The following is an 18,542-nucleotide window of genomic DNA, read 5'->3' as shown; positions in this document are numbered from 1 at the left end:
CTGTGGTGAATTGAAGGTAGCATAATGTAAAATTCAGAGGAAACTATCTCCCTCATCTGTATTAAAGTAAATCAAGTGTTTGAATACCACAAGTTTTTAAGAGGTATTTCGTTTGTTTTATGATTACAACTGACAGAAAAAGTGGTACAACTTTTCTCATACATTCCAGATAAAATCACACCTAACAGTAAAGGCCCTACTGCACAAAGAAAAGAAAAGAACCTTTAAAGTCACAGATCTGAATTTGATTCTCAACTTTGCTACTCACTGGCTGAATAAGAATTACAATGTAGATGAAATGAGACAATGTGTGTAATGTACCTAGCACAGTGCTTGTTCCCAGTAGGCACATGATACATATTAGTTAGCTATTTTAGCTTTCTAAAAAATAGCCATAAAGCATGAAGCAAACACGTCCTGACTTCTTTTATACTGCACCACAATTTTCCTCATTAGTCATGTTGGTGGCCTTTGTTCCTGTGCCACATGCATTTAAAAGCATTAAGTGGGCCAGGCGTGGTGCTCACGCCTGTAATCCCAGCACTTTGGGAGAGGTGGGCAGATCACTTGACGTCAGGAATTTAAGACCAGCCTGGCCAACATGGTGAAACCCTGTCCCTACTAAAAATACAAAAATTAGGCAGGGTGGCTGTGTACGCCTGTAATCCCAGCTACTTGGGAAGCTGAGGCAGGAGAATTGCTTAAACCCAGGAGGTGGAGGCTGCAGTGAGCCGAGACCATACCACTGTACGCCAGCCTGGGTGACAGAGCAAGACTCCGTCTCAAAAAAAAAGTCATTAATTGGGGCTTAGTATGTCTTCGAGTATCTTCCCTTTGCCTCACCTTCCCCTCTAAGACCATATTCACACCCAGGCAGTCAATCTTTTAGCATATTCCTTGAGGAATATCACTTTCCTCTTGTTAGCTTTACAGCCACATCTAATATTTGAGAGAATCACCAACTACTATATGAATGAGACAGCAATAAGAAAGTACGGGGTCTACACACACAGAATACACTGTCAGGAGGAGGGTCAAATTTGGAAACAGGGGACTTAAACTAAGATACACTTATGCAAACCCATCAGATAACTTCACAAAACCCAGCTACACAGTTCTTCCACTAAAGGTCACAGAGTGGTTAAGTTATCATAGCTTAGTACCTGGGCAAACTAGAAAACACTTTTCTTAGCTACTCATTTGCACCCCCCTCCCTTGAGTCTTTAGAGTGATTGATTCTTAATTGACACATATTAACTAAGATACTAATTTGTTCTATTAACTTCATCTGCTATACTCAAGATGGTTCACACATTGATAAAAAGTTCACCGAAACAATTTTGTAAACTAGGTGTGACATTAAACACCAACAACCCAGACAGAAATTCTGATCATGAGCAGACAGTCCCAATCACCCGGATTTAACTGAAGCAAGCTGCTAATCCTTGGAGCGGCCAATTTCCAGAGTTGGGCATATGACTGGAGTTGTGAGAGCAAATGCCATCCATCCATTTATTTTGCAGAAGAAAGTTTATTTTGTGGCACAAATGGAAAAATGGAATAAAAGTCTCCTCTAAGACAAGAGAATTACTGACTCCTGAGAGGAAAAGGAGTATTGTCTTGGGTGGCTTTTCTCCATTAACATTCTTTCTCTGTCTCCGGCACCCACAGAAAGAGACCGTCTACGTCTAATGCTTCAAAGCAGAGTTACTTGCATCTCCTAATGTAATCACATGGCACACGGAATATAAATGCCAATATATGAGTAAACATGAGATTAGAGATTAACTATTTTCCCAAGAGAAGCAATAACCTCACATAGATATCTACACATCGAACAATTAGGACTCAAGTTCAGGCTGGGGAATATCCACTACAGACAAAAATTTACTTTTATTTAGTAAACCTCTCCAATGGCTGTGTATCACAGAAAGGAACAGAGGTGACACTGAAGGGAGTTAGAGACGATGGATGCCAGGGATGGTCACTTTTAAGACTAACTGACAAAGCTGGAAATCCCATTTTAACAGCTCTTGAAGGCATGGATTGTACTGCAGAATAGTAATGGTAAACAAAAAGAAAACATATGCCAGGTCTTCTGTGTTGCTACCCTCTGTGCAACCATTTTAAAGCCTATTTCTGATCCATGATTAAAATATAGGAAACATATACAGGAGAGAACATTAACCTCATGGTTAATCTATTTTTTTTTTTTTTTTTTTTTTGAGACGGAGTCTCGCCCTGTCGCCCAGGCTGGAGTGCAGTGGCCGGATCTCAGCTCACTGCAAGCTCCGCCTCCCGGGTTCACGCCATTCTCCGGCCTCAGCCTCCCGAGTAGCTGGGACTACAGGCGCCCGCCACCTCGCCCGGCTAGTTTTTTGTATTTCTTAATAGAGACGGGGTTTCACCGTGTTAGCCAGGATGGTCTCGATCTCCCGACCTCGTGATCCGCCCGTCTCGGCCTCCCAAAGTGCTGGGATTACAGGCTTGAGCCACCGCGCCCGGCCTCTGGTTAATCTATTAACAGGATAACAGTCTGTCATTCTCTTGCAAGTACAATTGTCCAGATCCATGAATACTGTCGTATTATTCCAGGTTAAAAAAGAATCTGAACCATCAACAGACAGGTATCCAACTCCCCATCCCTGCATCACCCAGCACTATGATGAGGACTGGCTCCTGTCCTGCCCCTCTCCTCGCTCAGTTCCACAGCAACACTGGATGGCAGCATACACTGGCATAGCTTATGTTGCTTCTGAGCAAAAAGATGTGTAACTGCCCTTGAGAAGGTAAAGCATAGCCACAGGAAACCACTCGAGGAGGCTTAAAAACCAGTACCAAACACAAATGTTGCTCAGGAAAGGAAGAGAATGAAACGCCTGAAACAATGAGAAGGCTTCACAAAGGAGGTGACGTTAGAGATGAGCTGAAAAATGAGAGGGTATTTTGTAAAATCAAGAATTAGAAGAGGACGATCACAGTAGGACATGCTGTGATCCTCTTGGAGGGACACAAGCGAGCCCAAAGAAGTGTCTCTGTGTCTTCTTATACCAGTGAGATACCTAAAGCTAATCTGTCACTATTAGAGCCCTTAGAGTCTCATGGCTCTCCTAAAATTACCACTGCATTGTAAGCACAGCACCACTGCATCTAGACACATTTGTTTTTGTATTTCTTTCAGCCAAGTCTTACAACCAAACTATGAAATCTGTCTCTTTCAATACAGTTATAAAAAATAGAAACGAATTCACTGCAGTGATTTCAATCAATGATCTCTGACTGTACTGCCAGTCATTTCATTATCTATTTTAATAATTTAAAGTCAGACAATACAACTAGTGTTAAAAGCTAAATTTCTTTAGTGATACAGAACATTATGGCAGAAAAAGAGCAGACAAATTTTATGCTAAGAAAAAGGACATTAATTAGACTATTATTAGCTTATTAGATTGCCATACCACCTCCTCTAAGATAGGTTATTTTATCTGCATTCTTAATTAGCTTTTGGTAAACCAAGAAGAAGGAACAAGGAGGGCTGCCCCCACACCACAGATGAAAACATAGTGGCAATTTAAATGGCACGACACACAAGATGTGAAAACCTTGGATTTATCCACTTCAGGAGTGTTCACTAGGCTGCTCAGCCCTGAGAATGTCTAGCAGAATTGAACATGATGCCTGCCCCCAGGGAGCTGCCCTCTCAACTGAGAGACCGAGTCTGATAAGTGCTATGGTAATAATGGCCTGCATTAGTGCACCCCAAAGGCCACATGTCATACCAGGCACTTCACTACTCTCTCCCACCCTAACTGCCCCCCAAACCAGTCATGCAATCCTAACAAAAACCTCATGATGCCTCATCCCCAGTTACATATGAGAAACTAAGGATTACAGAGGTCATGATGGTGAACACAACAATGAAAATACTAATGTTACAGTGTGTGTGATTATTATGTGTCTAGTACTGGGCTAAGTATAGTAGAATTCTCACAGTAGCTCATGAGATGGGCCCTATTACCCCATTTTCCAGATGACAAACTGAAGCTCACACCTATTAACAGGTCATGGGAAATCACTGGTGAGAAGTTAGGAAAACCTGGGACTGAATCATAATCCCTTTCTCTTTGATGCTCTGTAGCTCTGTATTGAACTGCAGGAATCTACATTACAGACCATTGCCATGAAACAAGAGAGAGAGCCAGGGCATCATTTTAGAATTGTTGTGACAGCATCATGTTTGTGTCTGTGGCAGAAATTTCTGCAACAGCAGAGATGGACCAGCAGAAAGAAGCAGGGGGAGAGAAGCAGGAGACTATATTAATCCACGTTAGAAGAATACAGCAACAACTGACAGAAATTCCCAAAAGGAATCCTTGGGATGAATCCAGGCTGCATGTTGTTTATTTAGTTTTACTGTATTGTGTATTAGAAAACACAGGTAATTGTACTATAACTCAAAATCTCATGGAAACTGTTACTTAAGATGGGACTAAAATAAGTGAGTTAAAAAACATACTAAGTCTAAGCTAAAAATAAAATGATATAAATTGAAAAATAAATTATGTAAAAGACATGTATAACACATTACTTTTCTATACTTATACATTTTTACACTTTACATATAATATAGATGGTATATATTGTTATTCATTATACTGTCACAATATAATTATGCTATATAACAGTTACAAAATATTAATATGCTATATAATATATAAGCTATATAATATATGCTATAAATATATAATATGCTATATAATATTTATAAAATATTCAGTAAGTATATTCATAAAAGAGATTGCAGGAGGACCTGGGAAGAGTCAGTAAGTTTGGAAATCAGAATGAAGGCACAAGACTGTCAGCAGAGAGCAAAGGTAATGCCAAGGACACTAAGGAGGGAACGGCCATAGTATCCTGATGACTCTTGCAAGTGTGTGGGGAGATGGGCAGAAGAAAAGGGATGGCGAGGGTCCTCCCTGGGGCCCCAGGTGTACCGTGGTGCCCTTCTCTAAGACAGCAAATGTCAGCTACCACTAGGAGGCCTAAGAGGAATGACAAGGCTGGGAGGTGCTGAGCTGCAGCCCTGAGGGACTTCCAAGAGGAGTTGCCCGTAGGCAGCTCAGAATGGAGATTATTTGCATGAAATATAACTTTAATCACTAGAAACAGCAATAAGGAAATTAATAAATTATACATGCTGCCACAACTTCAGACCAAAAGAAAATAACAAACACTCTTTACTGCTTCCCACCTTAATTTGTGGCTTTCTTATGGCAAAATACAGAGTTAGAGAACAGTCAGCTATAAAATACTTTCTTCACAACATAAAACAAATGAGTCTCACTTCATGATTGAGGCAAGCCACACCGACAGTGTCATGGAACATCATAAGCCACAATGAGATGCCTCGCTTTTCTGAGACTAAGTTATGCAGCACCAAGGGTCAAACAAGGCCATTCTCTCCTTACAGCCCCTCCCAAAAATGACTCCCAACCCGGAGGCACGAGAAGTTTCAACTACAGCCATTCCACTTGCATGTGATGATGTAAATCTAATTCAACACACGATTCCACCTCAATCCCAGGGGTACAAACTCCTACACAGAAGACTGAGATATGGGCCATAACAGAAAGTCTATTACCTACAAAAATCTGCACTTCCCAATCAGCATCTACCTGAACCTCTGCCCACCACACACTTTCCTTAGTAAAAATCAGAACCAAGAATAGCTTTTGATGCAAAGGCAGAACAAACACTTTCAGGCATGTTTCTTCTTGCCTTTGCTGATCATCCTCTTCTCTAACTCAGAGGCTGGCAAACTTTTTCTGTAAAAGGCCCAGAAAGCAAATATTTTTCATTTTGCCAGCCATATGGCCTCTGTTGCAACTACTCAACCCTGCCACTGTAGCACAAAAGCGGCAATAATCAATACCTGAACAAGTGAGCACGGCTGTGTTCCAATAAAAGTTTTTTCATATACAAACATGCAGGCCAGATTTGTTCAGGGGGCGGATTTGGTCCATGGGCCGCAGTTTGCCAATCCCTGTTCTAACTAAGCAAATATTTGCCTTCTCTGCCCAATGTCCCTCTTACCAGAACTTTCAGGTACCTTGACACAGGGTCATTATTGCCTTTCCCTCCTCCCATCTTGAGATCCTTCTAGACTCTAGGCTCTGCTTCCTTGTGAAGGCTACAGTATTTACTTAATAATAATAATGACAGAGCAGTAACAATGACAGAATAATAATAACAGAAGTTAAGACTTATTGAGCATTTATGATGTGGCAGGTATCACGCTAGATTCTTCATAAACACTGTCTCACTGAATCCCAAAAACAATCTAATGAGATAGGTACAATGATCATTTCCATTTTACAGATGAAACATTGAGCCTGGGAGGGGTAATACTGTCTTCTTATGGTCACACAGAGTAAAACTGAGTTCTAACTCAAATCTGTCTGGATCCAGAGCCAAAGTTCTTAACTGGTGTCTGGGCTGCTTTCAGAGGCACAAATGTCTGTCTAGATAGAAGGCATCCCTCGGGCTTCTCCCCTTACACTGTCCTCTTGGGGTCTACACTCTGTGCTGCCACCCACACCCTGCTGGACAGTGACAGGCCCAGCCAGGTGGCATCTATCACCTTCAAGCAGCAGCTCTTCTGCTTTTCACAAGCTTTTAACATTCAACATAAACACGAGTACAAGCAACAGATACCATCCAGCATGACTGGAAAATGTTACACTTAGGCTTATTTTTCCACCCTCCCATCATAATGATGCACATAGGAGGATTAGAGAGCATCAGGGATCCTCAGTATGTCCCTCAGGATCAGAGTGGGAATCCTGACATGGCTGGTATTCTCAAAACACAGCAGATGTTCCCAGGAATATTCCTAAATGAAAACAAGGCTGGGGAAGCCGAAAAAGGGAGAGATTATGTACACACAGCCAGTGGTGGTCTCAGTGAGCACTGGGTAGGGAGAGTTGCTCCTCAAAAGGATCCAATAGGCAAATTTAAAATAAAGTCAATGAGATAATTTTTAAAATTTTTTTTTAGGAGACAGGGGCTCACTCTTCTGCCTAGACTGGAGGGTGGTGGTACAATCATGATTCACTGCAGCCCTGAACTCCTGGGCTCAAGCCATCTTCCCAAGTAGCCGGGACTACAGGCATGCACTACCACGCCCAGCTAAGTGTTTCATTTATTTATTTTTGCACAGATGGGGTCTTGCTATGTTGCCCAGGCTGGTCTCCAATTCCTGGCTTCCTTCAAGCAATCGTCTCCCCTCAGCCTCCCAAAGCATTGAGATTACAGGTATGAGTCACCATGGCTGGCCAATGAGATGATTTTAAAACCTGTTCTCTTTATCTCCTCAGTAAGGGAAAGTACACTTGTACCTTGTAACACTTCATTGTAATTTCCCCCACTGTGTTTAAGAAAAAGGTTAAAAATCATCGACGACTTGGACCCCATTGAATGTACAAGTCATCATTCACACAACAGAGGAGAGAGGAAATGTGAGCAAATTCATGAAAATTTGCATTCAGCCTGGAAATGCAGCTACAGCATATGTCGCAAGGGCATCTGAGCCTATCGTTTCTCACCATCAGCCTCCCCATCCTATTGCTTTTCATTTGCTGAATTGTGTTCCCATATGGCAGCAGGTCATAACTGGGGTTTTGAAGATGAGGCTTCTGCTCACCTTCCATCACACTGATCACCTTGCTGCGGCCACCTGCATCCTTGCACACTAGTGCAGAGGAGACCTCTTGCTGCTGGGTAAATGCTGCAGCGCAGATGCTCGCCCACTGAGTGCTCTGTGCAGTCTCTGTGCAGGAAGGATGTTCTGACATGGGCTTGAGGGACTAAGTCCTAAACACATGTCCCCTTTCCTTCTGTGGCTACTTGTGTAAGACACATTTGATGGATACATTACTTCTAAATAGCTGCCACTGAAGCAATCTGTACACACAGCATCAGACTGAGACAGTGAACATGACAGTGAGTGGGCTGGATCTTCATTCCCCAGTGTAAGAAACACCCAAAGGACACGTTTCAGACGTGAAGCAGAATTTGGTCAAAACTTAACAACTGAAAAATAGGTACAGTTGTCAAAAAAGATAAAAGAGACTGTGTGAAATAGATATGCTAAAGGAAAGATACATATATACACTGTGAGTCTTTTTTTTAAATGATATAAAAACTCCACAAGAACCAGTGAATACAAAATCAAAAACAGTTTTAAAAAATAGTTTTCATCCCCGAATTGTGTTGTTGTTGCTTTCTTTTTGCAAAATAATAATAATAAGCATACTGGAGATTTCTCTTTGTATCACCCATGCTTAAATTGTAGACACCTGCTCCAACGCATTTTCATCAAATATTCTCTTTGATATTGACAAATAAGAACGACTAGTAAAATCTTGACTAAAATGCTACTGATGAAGTAAAATTATAACTCAAAATATTTTTCAACAACACTAATATATTTGCAACATTACCAAGAGTTTCAAGCAGTAAGCTAAAGGTTTTAAACCAATGACATGTAAAACTAAATAAACATATCTTCAGGTATTCTTACCTCAAGAGACAAACTGACATGACTTTTCCAAGTGAGAGATTAGATTTACCTTTATGAAAATTGACTTACAGCAAGTTTCTAAAAGCTAAGACTTTTAAGTCTTAAAAACTTCATAGCTAATTCCACATAAATAAAACAAAGTTTTCAGTCAATACTTTTGCTTGGGTACATACCTAAAAGTATTAGATATATCTCTGAAAAAGCATGAGATTACTATTATACATCCCACAGCCATCACTTTTATGTCACATTATATGCATACAACCTCAACACTCAGTCTCATTAGCACTTTTTAATTTCTTAAACACTCTACTATCAATTTCTTAAATACTCTACTATCCAAAGCTAGGGTATAGTTTCCCTTAGCCACACAGTAAAAAATTAAACAGTTCATGAATTAGCACCCATGCAATTTTTAACCCTGTGACAGGAGACACTATTTTAAGAAAAGTACTATCCAAGGTGAAAAGCTTGATAAGCATACTATAGTGTTTTATGCTTTCTCCTGAAAAATCAGTATGTCTTTGTCAAAACTAATATGCAAATATCGCATAGAATTTCCCCTGGAACACGAAAGCTTCCTGACAGAAGACAACTAACTCAGTAACCAGACAATAAAGTCTCAGCGGCCAAATTACCTGAAAACAATCCCATCTTAAAACCAGATAATCACTACAGATAGTTACATAATCAGGCAAAAATGCCCAGAATATTAAAGGAAGCAAAGGACACATTATTGATATAGAATATCAGTTGTTAGAATGGTCTACATAATTCATTCCAAGTTTACAATGTGTAAATCCCAATGTGTCCTATAAATTCGAAAAGCAAAGTCCAAAACTCACTCAACGATAACACATTATTCTAAACAAAGAACGGACAGAATGTAGATTCAATTGATGATTATTTGAAATAAAACAGAAAAGATACAAGCTCCCTGATAAAAAGTAAAACAATCACTGTACCCAGAATATTTCGAGATGTTATTTGTCATATTTACACAAAGAAATTCTTCCCAGTTCTTTCAGACCACTGTACTCCAAGCACTGTGGTTGAGGGTAGCAAAGAAAACAAAACTCTCACCAGAAATAAACCCAGTCCAGAAAAAGAAAAAAACACTTTTTATTTAAATATGCTGTAGACCTACAAAGAATACAGACAGAAATACTGCCAACTACAGTCATTTGCATGTATGCCTTAGGCTGTTTACTACCTCTTATCCCCTTTCAGCAGGAGTTTAATACCAGAATTTTCCATCATCCAAATGATTCCCTTTGCTTACTTTCCGGAGTGCTTCACTTAATTCTTTTAAGTCACCAGGGTCCTAATTAGTAGTGAGGAGAGGCAGTCAGCTGTGATGCCTGAAGAAGTTAATGTAGCACAGAAAGGGCCTTGATTCCAAGATGAAGCCACACCCATGGTAAGTTTACGTGGAAAATGGCCATTTTAGTAAAAACTGTTAGCCTAACATCACAGTACCTGAACACTCATTACAGATCTGAAATCTAATGGACAAAATTATTACTTCTCTCCTAAGATAGTCAACCTCCTCACAGGAAGATTCAGAACTAAATCTGTTTAAAAAAACAAATGGCTGTCCTTAATAGACAGCAAAAGCTTTCATTTAAAACTATGCACGCGCTTGCACACACACACCCTAGATTGTGTTAATAAACTAATAAACACTGCTTGAATGGCCCCTTTTTTTTGCCCTGTTCTCTCTCATAAGTTTCGTATGGAAAAAAAAAATCACTGTTTTCTAAAGCCCAGAGAAGTTGGGCTCCAATTCCACCCCTTCCACCCCAACAAACTCCAAAATAGTGAACAATAACCAACCGCTGACATGTAAATAGCCCTTACCACATGCCAGTCTTCTAAGTAATATATGTGTGTGTGTGTGTGTGTGTGTATATATATATAAACTTACTTAATCTTCATAACAACCCCATGAGAGAGGTACTCTGTATTCCCCATTTTACAGAGAAGGAAGTTGAAGTTCAGAGAGATTAAGTAACTTGTCCAAGGTCACACAGCTGATTAGTGGCAGAGCTGAGAATGAATGCACAAAGCCACAAGACTGTGTTGTAAAAACAGTCAACACAAAGGAGAGTCCTATTGCTCTGCTCAGCAGGAAAGTTTAGAGAGAAAAATTGTCAGAAATCATGGTTTTTAAAGCTTCCCATAATGAAAACAATTGGGAATATTTGGAGACAAAGTTATCTTCCAATATTGCTTTCCCATTGTTTCTATATAATTGTTTTTAACTATTCAAAAGGGATACCCTTTTAGAAGCCTTTTTAGCCAATATTTCAAAACCAAGATCACGGAGAATTAGGAAGGTATAGGAGACCACAGGGAAGCAAATTGCCAGATTTACACATCACAGTACTCAATGCTACCTGGCACTCTTAAGCCTAGATACTGCAGAAATTGCTATATCAGTTCAAGAAACCACATTTCGTAAAGTGGTTTGAAAGCACTTTAAAAATAAAAGGACTGATAAAAACTTTTGGGAGAATAATTTTACAAGCTATCAGTTGTTTAAATACCCTTTAATTCAGTAATTTCTCTCTTGGCAGTTTATCCTTAGGAAATCACCAGAGATGCTCACAAAAGTTAATCTGCAAGGGTATTTGTTATAAAAATGTTTAAAATATGTTATTTCTAATTTTTAAGTGTCCAAAATAGGGAAAATAATTAAATTGATTATATCTACATAATGAAAGAAAACTTGCACCTACAATATTAAGAATGTTTAAACATGAGGAAAAAACAATAAAAAGTTATATGAAGAGAATATAAAATCTCCTTATACAGCAACATCTCAACTAGGATGTCCATATGCTTTATATAAATACACAATATCATAAATAATAGTCATCACTGGGTGGCAAGATTAGACTAATTTATATTACTTTTCATATTTTCCTATGTTTCACAAATTTCCTAACATGAATAGTTATTAATTTTATAATCTGAAGGGAAAAAATAAAATTTTTACGAGTAAAGGGATTAGGTCATGAAGCCTATATTATACACTAAAATTACAGGCAAATCAGTCTTACTTCCTTCTTGGATATCACTAATAGACTGAAAGATCCTGACACTGCAGTATACACAGAAAATGTGGATTTTAACAAGGGATCAGACAGTCCTCATAAAATTCTTGTACACAAACTAGAGAAATGTGAGGTGGCTAACAGAGTTCACAGAGTTCAAACATCATGGATGAGCAGATGGCTCACAACAAAAAGGGCCTACTTCTAAACTCTGATCTTGTCTTGTCCAAAGGTTCACTTTTCAGACTCATAGCTAGCACAAAAGTAGGAAAGAAGAGTCAAATATGTCAATGACAGGTATCCAAACCAAGTAAGAGCCACCAATATTGACCACGTTTCTGGGACAGAATCTAGCACCAATGTAAACTCTGGAGCCTTCCAATTCTATAGATCATCCATACACAGGATTTTCAAATAAACATTAGCATTGATTCAAACAATTCTGGCAGGCTGACATGCTGGTCTGAAATCAAGACGCTATTTAAAAGGGTTAGTAAACGTAAAGCTGAGCATTTAGCTCAATAACAATTTTACAAGTGTCACTGGGCAAATTTCTGTGAAGCAATGACCATTTTAGACTAATAAGAGTCAGTATAATATAGCATTTTTGATGAAGAGCGTTAACCCCACTGGAAGATCCTATCTGAAAGTGTTGGGTATATTTCTGACCTTCTCATTTGAAGAGGAAATTCAACATAACTGAGTAAGTCCAGAAGGTTGTGATCAGGTACATTCAATGTCTGAGAAGGAATATTCAAAGAAATTGGGACTATTTAACTAGGAGGGCCTTTAAATGGATCTAATGTTAAAATGTTTGCTCTGTGATCCTGTGAAAAGGGAAATCAACTTATTCTTTTATGCTAGAACTTACAGTCTATTTCTGTCTCTACCACTCCACAGAAATGGCTCATCAAGGTCAGCAATGACCTTCAATTTTCCAAATCCAAAAACCACTTCTCTACCCCATATTAACAGACCTTGGTAGCATTCAATATAGAGTGCTATGCCCTCCTTAAAACACTCCTATCTCTTAGACTCCTTCACCTCAGGGACAATTCATTCTTGTCTCCTCTTTCTAGTTCTTACTTTACTCAACCTCTAGATGTCAGAGAATGATCAACTCTCAACCTTCTCATTTTTCTATTCTCTCTCAGTGATTTCATCAATTCCTGCGGGTTTAAATAGTCTCTGTGCTGATAACTCCCAAATTTAAATATCCGGTACAGACTTCCTCTGCACTCCAGACTCTCATATACAATCAGCAGAATTTCAAATATATTATGCCAAAAGAAATTCCTGATTCTACACCCTGCTTCTCAATTTGAGTCTTCCCTTCTCAGCACAATACACTCAGCTGCTCCAGCCAGAACCCCATTAATCATCTTTGTATTGACCCTTGCCCTTACCTGCCACATTCCGTCCAATGGTAAGTCTGTTCTACCTCTAACACAGGCCTCCAATCAGCCCACTTCTCATCTTTATGGCTGCTACAAGCAAGAATGCTATTAAGCCAGGTGAGCATCATCTCTCTCTATGAAACAGCTTGCCAACAACTTCCTAATAGTATCCAGGCCAATTCTGACAGCATCAAAACAAGGCCTGCTTAAACATTAAGCTGGATCATGACCCTTGCCTGCTTTAAACTCTTAACCGAGTTCCCTCCTGCACGTCGGGGAAAAAGAAAAAAATCCATAAATCCTTACCATTGCCTCAAGATCCTTGAAAACCAGGTCCCTTTATCCCCTCCTACTCTATTTGGTACCATTCTGCTCCTGCTTGGGCTATGCTATGCTGGTTTGCTCTTATTTGCTTAAGCACAGTAAATTCCCGGTCATGAGACCTTCACACAGGTAGTTCCCAGACTCTGGCAATACTGGCTACTCCTTTCCCTTTATGTCTCAGTTCAAATGTCACTTCCTCAGAAAGTCCTCCCTTGATGGTCCTGTCTGATGTATGCAACCCTTGTCTCCCAACTTTCTATCTCAGCCCTTTGTCTCTCCTCTAAGGAATTTATCACAACTTCCAAAAATTTTATTATTGATTTTTGTCTCTCTTTAACCCCTCCTCCTTGGAATATCAGCTGCAAGAGGAAAGGGCCCCTCCTGTCTTATTCCTCATTGCATTTGCAGACCTCAAAAACTTTTAAAATGTTGAATACGGAATAAATAAAAATGAGACTTCACCTGAACATAAAATCTTACTAAAAATAAGAGCTAAGAATGAAACAGCCTTGTACGTGTATGAACTGACAATCTCAGGAAAAGAGTTTAAGCAGGAACTGGGTGACTCACTTTTATTAAAAATGACATAAAGGACATTCTCGTGCTGGGTGGGATACTGGGTTCAATAATAATTAAGATCCCTCTGTGTGTTTTCTAGTTTTATAAATAGAATTCTTAAGGACTTTCAGGTTGAAAATATACTCCCAAAGTAGCAAATATTACATTATTTCTTAATGAGTAGAAACTCCCTCTAAAACAACCCCACAAAACCACTTCCTATCCTAACCGAATATAACTTCTCTGAAGTTAAATCAGTGCAGGCTGCTATGGTGCTCCCTGCCAAGTGTGGTTTGGGATGATGACAGTCCATAGTGCCTTTATCTCTGAACTGTACAAAACATGGCCCAGAAACAGGATGGGTGCTCTAGAAAACCCATTTGTGGTAAACCTAAAGTTCCACTCTTCATTCATTTGTGATGCTGCTCTGTAAACACACCAGGATCGCTTTATTTAGTGTTACACCCATTAATAATGCAGAGATCTTTACACAGGCAGGCAGAGAAAATTAGTCCTGAGTGATTTCGTTACTACAGTGTATACACAAAGTCAAAGGGACTGAGCATCTCATTACTTCTGATGTAGAGGTTGCTGGCAATATAGACATCAGTCACTGAGCTGAAAACCACTCAACAAAGGAATTCAGGCAAGTTTTCTACCTCACTATCTTTTAGAGTCTTACCTTCAACCTGTTGCTATAATTTTTATCTACCTCATAGGTACATGAAACTACCATAGCAGAAAACTTAAGACCAATCCAAGATAATTTCTTCTACTTCTTTAGCTTCCTTCAACAACCTCCTCCAAATCTTATTTTATTATTTATTTATTTTGAGACAGAGTCTTGCTCTGTCACCCAGGCTGGAGTGTGGTGGCACGATCTTGGCTCACTGCAAGCTCCGCCTCCCAGGTTCAGGCCATTCTCTGCCTCAGCCTCCTGAGTAGCTGGGATTACAGGTGCATGCCACCACCATGCCCGGCTGATTTTTTTGGTATTTTTAGTGGAGACGAGGTTTCACCGTGTTAGCCAGGATGCAAATTTTTTTAACGGAAATAATAAAACTTTGGCAAACATTTGCTTCTGATAACTCCATTTGCCAGCAGATTAGATAACGCACTGCTAGATACTACAAAATAGATGCAAAGAAGCCTGAGACCTTGAGCTTTGTCCTTAAACAATTTGTCACCAAAAAATGTTTCGCAAGAAAATGGTAAACTTTTTAGATTTCTTTAATAAATCTTTTTATAGCATCCAGTGTTGACAATGCTGTGGAGGAATAATGTGTGAGAAAGCAGAGACATAAACTCTGACGGCCTTTCTAGAAAACTAGTGGGCCATACCTTTCCATTTAAAATGCAAACTCCCTTTGATTCAGCAGTCTCACTGCTGAAAATTTACCATATGTACATACTCTAAATAGATTAAAATAAATATATAAGGATGTTCACTGTAATATTACTTGTAACAGCAAAAACTTAGAAAACTCCAAATTGCCTATCAGCTCTCAGATAGTAAACCACAGTACATCCATAGAATAGGATCTTATGTACCTGCTAAAAAAAAAGAAATAGGTCCCTACTGCTGCTGAGGGTAAACCTCCAAGATACACTACAGAATATAAGCAAGGTATGGGTGTATACCTAAATATTCTGTATTGAAGTTCTGAAGGCATATATATATATAACTTAAAAGTGGTTACCTCTGAGAAACATGACTGAGAGAGTATGACTTTCACTTTTTATTCTAAACTCTGCTGTACTGTTTGAATTACTTTCATTATATGTATTGGTTATTTCATTAATAAAAATAGTAACTATATGCAGTATTTCCTGCATGGTCTGCAAACACCTGTTTGCTCTCTGTAGAGGTAGAAAAGAGAACATTTTTTCCTTCTTCTTCAGACTTGAGCCTTCATATAGCAAACCACAGAGCCTACTAGTAGACAGGGACCACCCCTCCCCAACCAGTCCAGGTGAGGCCCCCACCCTCACTCACTGTTTCCTCTTTTCTGTGGCCTTGGTGCATGAATGAAGAGAAATTTTTATTTCTGTTCTTCCGATTATAGAGCTATAGAGTCCATCTCTGAAAAGCTAACTTGAAAGATGATGAAAAGCATGATTCCATCATAAAACATAACAAATAAAATCACTGCTTTCCCTAACGCTATTTATTACATAATTACAGTTGTCCCTTGGTAACCACAGGGGATTAGTTCCAGGAACCCCACAGACACCAAAATCCAGGTATACTTAAGTCTTTCAGCACTTTGCAACCCACATAAATGAAAAGTCAATCCTCCGTATGAGGGTTTTACAGCCAGTGAATATTGTACTTTTGCTGATACAGAACCCATGGATATGGAGGGCCCACTATATTTACTGAAAAAAATCTGTGTATAAGTGGATCCACACAGTTCACCCATGTTGTTCAAAAGTCAGCTGTATATTACAAAAACAAACAAATGAAAATGTTTTCCAATTCAAAGTATATCATCTGCCATTCTTCCAAGACCCATAAGATCCAGACAGATCAGGCACTAGTCTAACGGGTTTTCTGTTCCCGCTTAGAATCTTATGTTTGCCTACCTCAAAATACTAAACAACTCTTTCATCTAAAATTACCTCTATAAGAAAAATAATAGTATACTAAAGCTGAAAAGATGACATGGAAGCTACACTGAAAATTTCTGATGTTGAAGATCTCAAAGAATAGTTGAACTTCGTTTTGTACTTATTCTGTCAGAGACATATCTCCAACCCCGCTGCGGGGTGGGGGGAAAAAAAAAAGTCACTGAAAAGTATGTTTCTGTTTTACCTATAATTTGACCTTGAGACTTGAGATAGGGAGGCTACTTACTTAATAGCAAGGGACCTTTCCAAACTGTATAAAAATAATCCCTACTATGTTTTCTTTTGTCAGAAGGTCATCATACATAGGCATTTATTACAATTTCTTTATGCGTTCATTCATTTATTTTTTAGCTTTACTGATAGAGAAAACAAGTTCATTATCACCTGAAAAAGTCTAATATCTCCTTAGCTAAAAACTACTACTACTCAATCTGATATTTTATAAGTATTACGACCAAAAATGTGATTTCACTTTCGGTAGTGAGGTATAAAAGTAATTAATAAAATGAACAAAATTGTTGCCTGGTGCACTGAGCTGTCTGTGGTACTGAAAAATGACACCAAAGCTGAAATTTACTGAGCTGGTATCTTACAAAGCCTCCCCATCATACTGTTTTAATTCAAGCACTTCCGTCCATGACTCACCTGAACCATCTTATTTTGCCAGAGTGTGTATAAACATTTTATAAAAGGTCACACAGACTTGCTTTCCAAGGTTCTCCATGAAAATGTCAGGGCCTCCTCTTGCTTCATTAAGCAATTCCAGAGGACATAGAGCCAGAAAGTCAGTTATAACACTTACTTTTCCTGAATGCAGTGAGAAATCATATCATGCACCAGAAATCTACACTGGCTAGCTTTAACTATCTGATTATCATACTGATATGCTAAAAAGAAAAAGCAAAACTGTTCTTTTAGATTATATGCTACGTCCAAGGACATGCTATGAATGGCAGCTAACCCTTGCATTTAGTTTCTTAACTCAAAGTTAATTGATATATTTGGAATCATTTAGCATGAGTTGAGAAGTGCTCATTAGTTTAAAACTTTTTATGAAAAAAATACACGCACAGCAGTGACATCAATAAATAAACAAGGGGGGGGGCGTAATTCATCATTTTCCACGCATATACATAAGCCTGGGCAGTTGGTTTCATTGCGTTTCAGAGTAAGGTATTTGACAGCCCTGTTGACGCTCTTCTCTGGACGAATTAGAACATCTCTACTTTTTTCTGGTTCTTGACTTCTATTTCAGGGTCTTCACATTTATTTGACCCTTCTCCATTTTATTTTATTTTTTAAATAAAAGTATCTCATATAAGAATTTGGAGTTTCAGCTTAAAGGAGAAATCCCTCTACATAATATACCAAGTAAAAAACCTACATCCAAAATAATTAAATGATATGACCCAAGCATCTATTTTGAAATTATCTTAAGTGTAGTGAGTTTAACAGAAGCCACATATCATATAAAATAAACCCAATTTTAAAACATACAACATTCTATAACGTTTATGTTGCCCAACAGTAAGGAAGTTCATTGTGCATATTTGCCGTGGAGGGTCATTCCATGTCATTTGTCTCACCCATGCAATACATACCCTAATCAAAATACATATGCACATGCATAACTGAAATCATCCTCAAAATTACCCAATGAGTGGAATGCTTTCAAGCATTAATCTATAAAAATATGATGCTTTTTTATTAATTTCTGTAAATTTCAAGCATTCTAATATGATACCAATTTCTTTAAATAAATAGTTAACATTTGGTAGCTCTTCTTAGACTCCTATGAATTACTTCAAAAAATCTCCCAGTGATTCTTAAAGAGTCAGTGTTTTCAAGACACTTTGTTCTTGATGTTAATACCAGCAAATGTCCTCCCCCATGAATGTTTGTTTAGCTGTGTGATTTTCACAAGGAACAGGCAATAACACAAAGGTGGTATTTAATAAAACCCAGCAAGGTCTCTCATTTCAGAATCACTAA

General features: G+C 38.7%; 1 protein-coding gene across 3 annotated transcripts in view; it reads right to left on the bottom strand.

The window, feature by feature from the left end:
- Positions 1-18,542, bottom strand: part of KCNN2 (potassium calcium-activated channel subfamily N member 2) — a 138,517-nt gene that overhangs the window by 116,077 nt on the left and 3,898 nt on the right. The gene's annotated exons all lie outside the window — the stretch shown is intronic.

The sequence above is a fragment of the Papio anubis genome, chromosome 5, assembly GCF_008728515.1.
Source record: "Papio anubis isolate 15944 chromosome 5, Panubis1.0, whole genome shotgun sequence".
Classification (NCBI taxonomy): domain Eukaryota; kingdom Metazoa; phylum Chordata; class Mammalia; order Primates; family Cercopithecidae; genus Papio; species Papio anubis.
This window is presented reverse-complemented; position numbering and strand designations above follow the sequence as displayed.